At 36.4% G+C, this 6,623-nt stretch overlaps 1 long non-coding RNA gene across 1 annotated transcript; it reads right to left on the reverse strand.

The window, feature by feature from the left end:
• Positions 1 to 5,124: 5,124 nt before the first annotated feature.
• On the reverse strand, positions 5,125 to 6,291 carry LOC125178104. Its single transcript, XR_007156792.1, has 2 exons — positions 5,979 to 6,291; positions 5,125 to 5,875 (listed from the first exon to the last, which is right to left on the reverse strand). It is a non-coding gene; the product is annotated as an uncharacterized LOC125178104 (long non-coding RNA).
• Positions 6,292 to 6,623: the final 332 nt, after the last annotated feature.

Below are 6,623 nucleotides of genomic sequence, written 5' to 3' on the forward strand. Positions count from 1 at the left end.
ATAATTATCTATATAAATAAATATATCAAAAAATCACATTTATAGCTTATTATTTGCGATAAAGTGAACAAAAATCAGCCTAAAGACGCGTGATGGTACCCTCAATACAATTAATTAGCAATGGGAAAGCAGTGCTACAGTACTAAGCCATTTTTAGTATTTTCTTCTTTTCCACTCAAAACTTTACTTATTTGGCTCCCCTGAACAATTATAAGTTCCAAAATACGCCATTTCACAAATGTATCTTTCTTACGATTTTTCACACTACAGCATTAAAAGACATATTCGATGTGTAAAGACCATATCTTCGTATTTAATGAAAAATAAGTAAATTATAAATCGAAAAATGGACTTCTAGAATCGCTAGACATTCTCTTTACAAAGCGAATGATACTGTATGTCTCTTGATGGTGTAGCACGTAAATTAAAGGAGGAGATAGATTTTTAAAGGACCCCCTTTTGCCGTTTTCTATGAATTTCATGTTTTCTTTTCACAAAATTCACATGAGCGAAAAGTTTTTCTTTCAGCGATTTTCTTATACATACCAAGTTTTAAAAAGATCGGTCATGTAGTTTAGGAGATAATTTTTAGAAGAGACGCGCCCCTTATATATAAATGGTCCGTCATCGTGTTATAGGTCCCGCTAACCATGGGAGCAGGAACCCGGCTTTATTCCAATTTGATAATGATATTGTAAAGTCCACTCAAAAAATTTATATGAAACCAAGTGACTACCTCCAGTTTGATGGTAAAAATAAACTACGACTCTTATCAGAATAAAACGTAAATTTTAAGCAAGAGACGAGGAGAATGACATGATTGTTAACGCACAGTTTCAATTGCAATTAAACAACTAATGAGGATATTCGGAAATCGATCAATTTAACATGATTATAATGAACATCATAGAACAATTTGTAAAACTTTTTGGTAGTTAATGTTTCTGAAAAAAAATTAAATAATGTCAATTTGAAGCTGATTTCTCCTCAGACATTTTATCTAAACCTACTTATAATTTTTTTGAATATTCGGCGTACTTATTCACTGTTTTACCACTTTTTAGCGCATTTTCTCATTTATGGACAAATGCTCGTCATGTCCGTCCGTGTGTCCATGACTTCGCGTTTTCGTCGACGAGAAAATGCGCGCTCTGTCACTCACACAGCAGTGAGTACTGAGTTATATTTTTTATAGTTATGCTTTATTAACAATTGGTATAACGTATACATACCATCTATAGACTGGTTGCCACCCTGCAGACGCTGCTAGCAGCCCTGGCAGCAGCAGCAGTACTGGGCGGCAGCGGCGGCACCGAACCATCTTCACGGAGAGGCAGCTGGCCTGCCTGGAGCGAGCCTTCGCGGTTACCCACTACCCCGACGCCGGCACTAGGGAGGCTCTCGCCAGACATACGCTCCTCATGGGAGAACGCATCGAGGTATTTTGTTAGGTATATGATTTGAATAAAGAAAATATAGGCACTTTTATTTATAGAAGTTTGCTCGGAATGAGTGTGACTTTAATTTAAAAATTATTTAGAGTTAAGCGCGTCGCCTGATTTTATCAACTTCTCATTTGGATAAATTTAAGTCTCGTCGACCCAACTATTGTACAAATCATCAAACAGCTGGAGAAACTAAACACTAAAAAAGTTTAAGCAAAAATTGCACTCTTTTCAATAAAACTAGTCTAATAGTTAAAGGGCTTCACCATAAATTAACATATTAAAAAAATATCTGTCACAGAACTTGGAATCATCTTAAACAGCAGCATCAAAATCTTGATCTGGAACTAATTTTTAAAATGAATTCTGTAAATTAGCAGGTATGATTGTTCCGTATGGAAGAAATGAAGGAACTATTTATTACCATGGAAGCGCAAGCGATAGGTGCTTTTGCGATTTGTTTAAGCATAATTGCAATAACCACAATACGGCGAACAATTCACGATGTAATGTTCTAAATAACGATTATCTCGAGCTCAATGACTTCAATAACTGACAGTTTGCCTGTAACGAGTAACTAACAAATTTTCAATTTATTGTGACTCCAGTAACTTGTAAACAACATCAAAACAGTTAACGAACAATGTATCATCATGCTGGACCAAATCCATACAATAATAATCGAATAAAATAAAATGGCTTTGGAGTTCAAAAAATTACTGTTCTTTGTCTTGTAGCCTGTCCGCTCGCGACGCAGGGAGAGCTAATGTATTCATTAATGGTCCCAATTAATCAGTTAGCCGTGATGGCTCGAGTAAGTCTACATGGGATCACGTTTGTTCTTCAAGGTTTATTTTATGATCTTTTGTTTCCAGATCCATGATGCGTGTTGGCTTCCCAGGGTCTTGATCCGAGCTTCTGATTATAGACAAGCTGTTTTAAATTCATAACTGTGGCTTCTTATTACAGCAAACTTAGCCGTAATGAAGCAGCTTCCAATCCTTACTTGTCTATAGAACGACGAATTTTTCGGCTTGTCAGGATTACATACGAGGTTCAGCGCAGATTATATGAACTTCATATGGTGATGTCGATTGAGTTTTATAGTGTGCAGATTTGGTTTCAATTTCTCAGAATGAGATATATAATATATTGTTGCTTGATGAGAGAGTGACCAATGAAACCAATAACATAGACTAAATGGCAACCTTTTATTTAGGCCCTTTTAATTTGATTGCAGTAATTCCAGGAGTTCAATAACATGAGCATTTATTCATTAGTATTTCAAATTAGTGAATGTAAATGTATGGTTATTTTTCTCAGAATCCAGTTTCAAAGTTATGTGATTTATATCTTCATTAAAGGTCAGCTGAATTCATCATGATAAATTAAAATAAAAGTGATACTATTTTCAACCTAGAAAGATTCTACTTTCTTAAAAATTTCATACCCTTAACGCTTTTTTTAATAAAACGATTGTGTGCTCATATTAAAAAAAATATGGTGCTTTGTAGAATCAAAGGTGAACATACCGACAGCACTTTTCTAGCCGGATAAGATGTAATCAAATAATTTTGAATCATATATTTCTTATTACAAAATGTGATTTAAATATATCATGAGGAAAAAATTAAAATTTCTTTATAAATTTCACAGCACCATAAGCTCTCACCACGACCGTGGTGAGACAAAAAAATCTCTCACCACGACTCACCACTCTCACTTTTTCTCACAAAAATCTCTCACCACGACCGTTTTCGATCTTAGCTGTTTTAGAAAAGCCAATTTTTTCCATATGATATGGATGAGAGAAGCAGAGCACTTGTCCTAAAAAATCATTTGGGTTAAGTCGACTTCTGAGTCACGAATTTCCCAAAATTTTACGTCAAATGAAACTGTCGAGTTCCAAACCAGTCAACTTCCGGGTTTTAGTTCAATGAAATTATATCCCACAACGGCCTTTTAGAGGATCTCTAAGCTCCAGAATTTTTACGTTGAAAAGATTTAGGAAAATCCCACCGTGAAAGAATACTAGAGTCTTAAGCTGCTGATCAGGAAAGCGTGCTTCTTTTCCTTTGTTTCTTTTGGGCTAAAGAATTTGCACATTCGTCGAGCGCATATTTAGTAAGCAAACAGAGCTGAGGATGGCCTAGGCGGAGTTGTCATGTAATTAGCATGCATTAGAGGACGTATGCGACATTCCATCCCGCTCTTGCTTAAGCGAAAGTGAATCTGAAATTTCGCTAACATCAATTACAACTTAGCTCGTAACACCAAGGGCCATACTTTCAAAACTGGCTAAGTGAACGTAAGCACTTACGCTCTATTTTCTTGTCTATGATTGGTGGATTTTGTTTCAAAGGCCGTCAATGATTGGCTCATGAACTTACGATCTCTTAACTTTTTTTGAAAGTATGGGCCCAGGTCGGTTGAAATTGTTCTAATCTTATTTCCTAATCAAACTGCAAGTGTATGTGAGTAACGTGGAGACCTTTTCCCACATGAAATAGACGGAGGAAAACTAAATCGTTTACAAATTTATGGAATGAAATAAGCTACTTTTATATGTTTAATTTTTAGTGAAATTCGGTGTGATGAAACTCCTTTTAAATGTTGTTTGCAAACGCGTTTCTTCCGTCGTAAATAAAGTAACAAAGTATCGTGACGTGTTTGAATAAATTCTCAACAGCAGAATAGCAAAAATACACTTAATTTATTTTTATAAACGCAAAATAAATCGTTATATGCCAATTGCAACCTATATGCTTTTTACTTGTTGATCGCACAAATAAGTAAGAACATAAAAAGTTTTCTTACGATCTCAAAAAATTAGGGCTGTGCCAGACACAACCAACTTAAGTGAGAGAGACTGTTAAATGATTTTCATAATCCTAACCTGTAAAATTATAGGAGCGCGTCTCAAAATGTTATTCGATCGTTCACCACTTGAGTGTAATAACGTACTATTAACGAACTGATATCAAAATTTCAAAATTAATTAATCATCCGTGTCTTTTTAAATTAAAGTTTTCTGGACACAAAATCTATAAAGGCTCGTAATGGTATACTCCAACATTATTATTCCGACAGGTTTGGTTCAAAAACAGGAGAGCGAAATGGCGTAAGTTACGTCGTCTGCAACAACAGAAACAACTTATCTGAAGCTCGGCCTCCACATCTCCATAGATGTTGAACGTTGCATAGTCTGCAGAAACAAATGCAACTAATGTTGGGAGCTCGGCCTCCCAGTCTTCAACTAATATTGGGAGCTCGGCCTCCCAGTCTTCAACTAAATATTGGGAGCTCGGCCTCCCAGTCTTCAACTAAATATTGGGAGCTCGGCCTGCCTGTCTTCCTTATGTATTCCTGACGTTGGGCATGGCACAACGCCATATTGAGGCAAAATTTTCTGTCACGGACGGTTTTCACAACATTTACTGCTGCGACTTCAGAAAAATAATTTAAGCCACTTAAATAACATTACGACCGATCGGGAATTCTAATCCGGCCTTGCATTTAATCTATTTACACTCAGTAATAACGAGTAAAATTTAATATATAACTTGACCGCAATGCTTTTGGACACCAAAATTGCAAGAGCATATCGAAGATACAAAATTAGTTGAAATCAAATATTACTTAGGTAAAGCTAAATATATGAAGGGATTGACGAAAAAGGTTTAAATTAATCATTGTATTTGAAGAGGCATAAGTAAATACTTACGGATACCATGGTCCACTCGACCAGCTTCCGTCAGTTTCACTAGTCAAGAGTTCTAGTCTGGAATTGGAAGTATCAAAGATACGCTCCCACTTGTCATAGTCCGATTCGCTGGACTCGTCCAAGTCCAGCGACTCGTCATCTTCGTCTTCATTAAAAGATTCGTTCAGGTCAATGGGCGAAACTTCGTCTTTCTTGAAGCTAAAAATATCGGAGCATCGTTTCCAAAACCGTGAATAGTTGCAGTAAACGGAGAAGAATGACTTGCTTTGTTCATTTTTATCCTGGGTTCGATGGGGTTGCGTAGGCTCGATTTCGACACAAACGTGCGGTGGCCGTTCATCTTGAGACTGAAATGGGGTCTGGACAAGACACGTGGCCTGCTTAGGGTCTGACGTTCGATTTTCCGTAACGCAATCGAGTCGAATTTCATCTAAAGTTTCAGGCCTAATCGTTGTGTGATTGTGAACGGTTTGATGAATGCAATTTTCCTGTGTATTGGAGATTAGATCTATCATCTTGTCATGTAGGCGCATTTGCTGGAAGCCATTTTGTTCAGCGGCAGGTTCCATTTTCAGATTTTAGTTCTTGGAAGGATTTGAGAAAACAGCCAGCACAACTTGCTTACTTTTTAATGAGGGTTCTTCTCAGATCCGAAACTTTAATTGATTTCCCAATCGTCATGAATGTCTTCATGCGGATATGTATCCTGTAAATACATAAGTAATTATTAAAAAAAAATCCAATAAGACTAGAAGCCAAATAAATATTCAGGAAGGTAGGCAATACAGAATTTAAAAAGTGACTCTTACCTGCGGTCTTCAAGTTACTTGGTCCGGAGGTAAAAACGATCCTGTTTCTCAGCCAATCAGGTTTCTTCCTTTAGACAAACGGGAACTTTCTCGAATATCTTGGTAGCTTTGATTAAAAGAATTACACACTCAAATTGTCAGAGATTAAGAGTCAAGTTGTCAAGAATAGTTGCTTTCCATAGCATGTATTTTAAAATCATAACCTAATGACACTTAGACTTGATACTAACAAAAACCAAAGAAAAAAAACGATGCAAGGGTCTTCGACGGGCATTGCTCCTATATAGTACAGGACCGAATGTCTAAGAGCAAATTTCTGTTTCAGACTTCGCGCGATATGAAAGTCGGATTGCGGAGAAGTTTCGTCGATACTTCCTCCCATGATTTAACTTACGACTAAAAAATCATTGAGGCACTATCTGTTAACTTATATTGCTTTATAAGTATAAACAACGAGCAAAAATGAAATGGTTTTACTGATCCATTCAGTAAATTTCATATTTCTGGTATTAATTGTTAGAAAAAGAATATTTGTGAAAACAATTGCTGAAACCGGCATAATTCCTGCAATTATTTTCACATTAAAGGGGAAATGGGCCTTGCATACATGGATCTTCTTTCGAATTCTGACAGCTCTTTAGTGTG

The sequence above is a fragment of the Hyalella azteca genome, unplaced genomic scaffold (assembly GCF_000764305.2).
Source record: "Hyalella azteca isolate HAZT.00-mixed unplaced genomic scaffold, Hazt_2.0.2 contig7125, whole genome shotgun sequence".
Lineage (NCBI taxonomy): Eukaryota > Metazoa > Arthropoda > Malacostraca > Amphipoda > Hyalellidae > Hyalella > Hyalella azteca.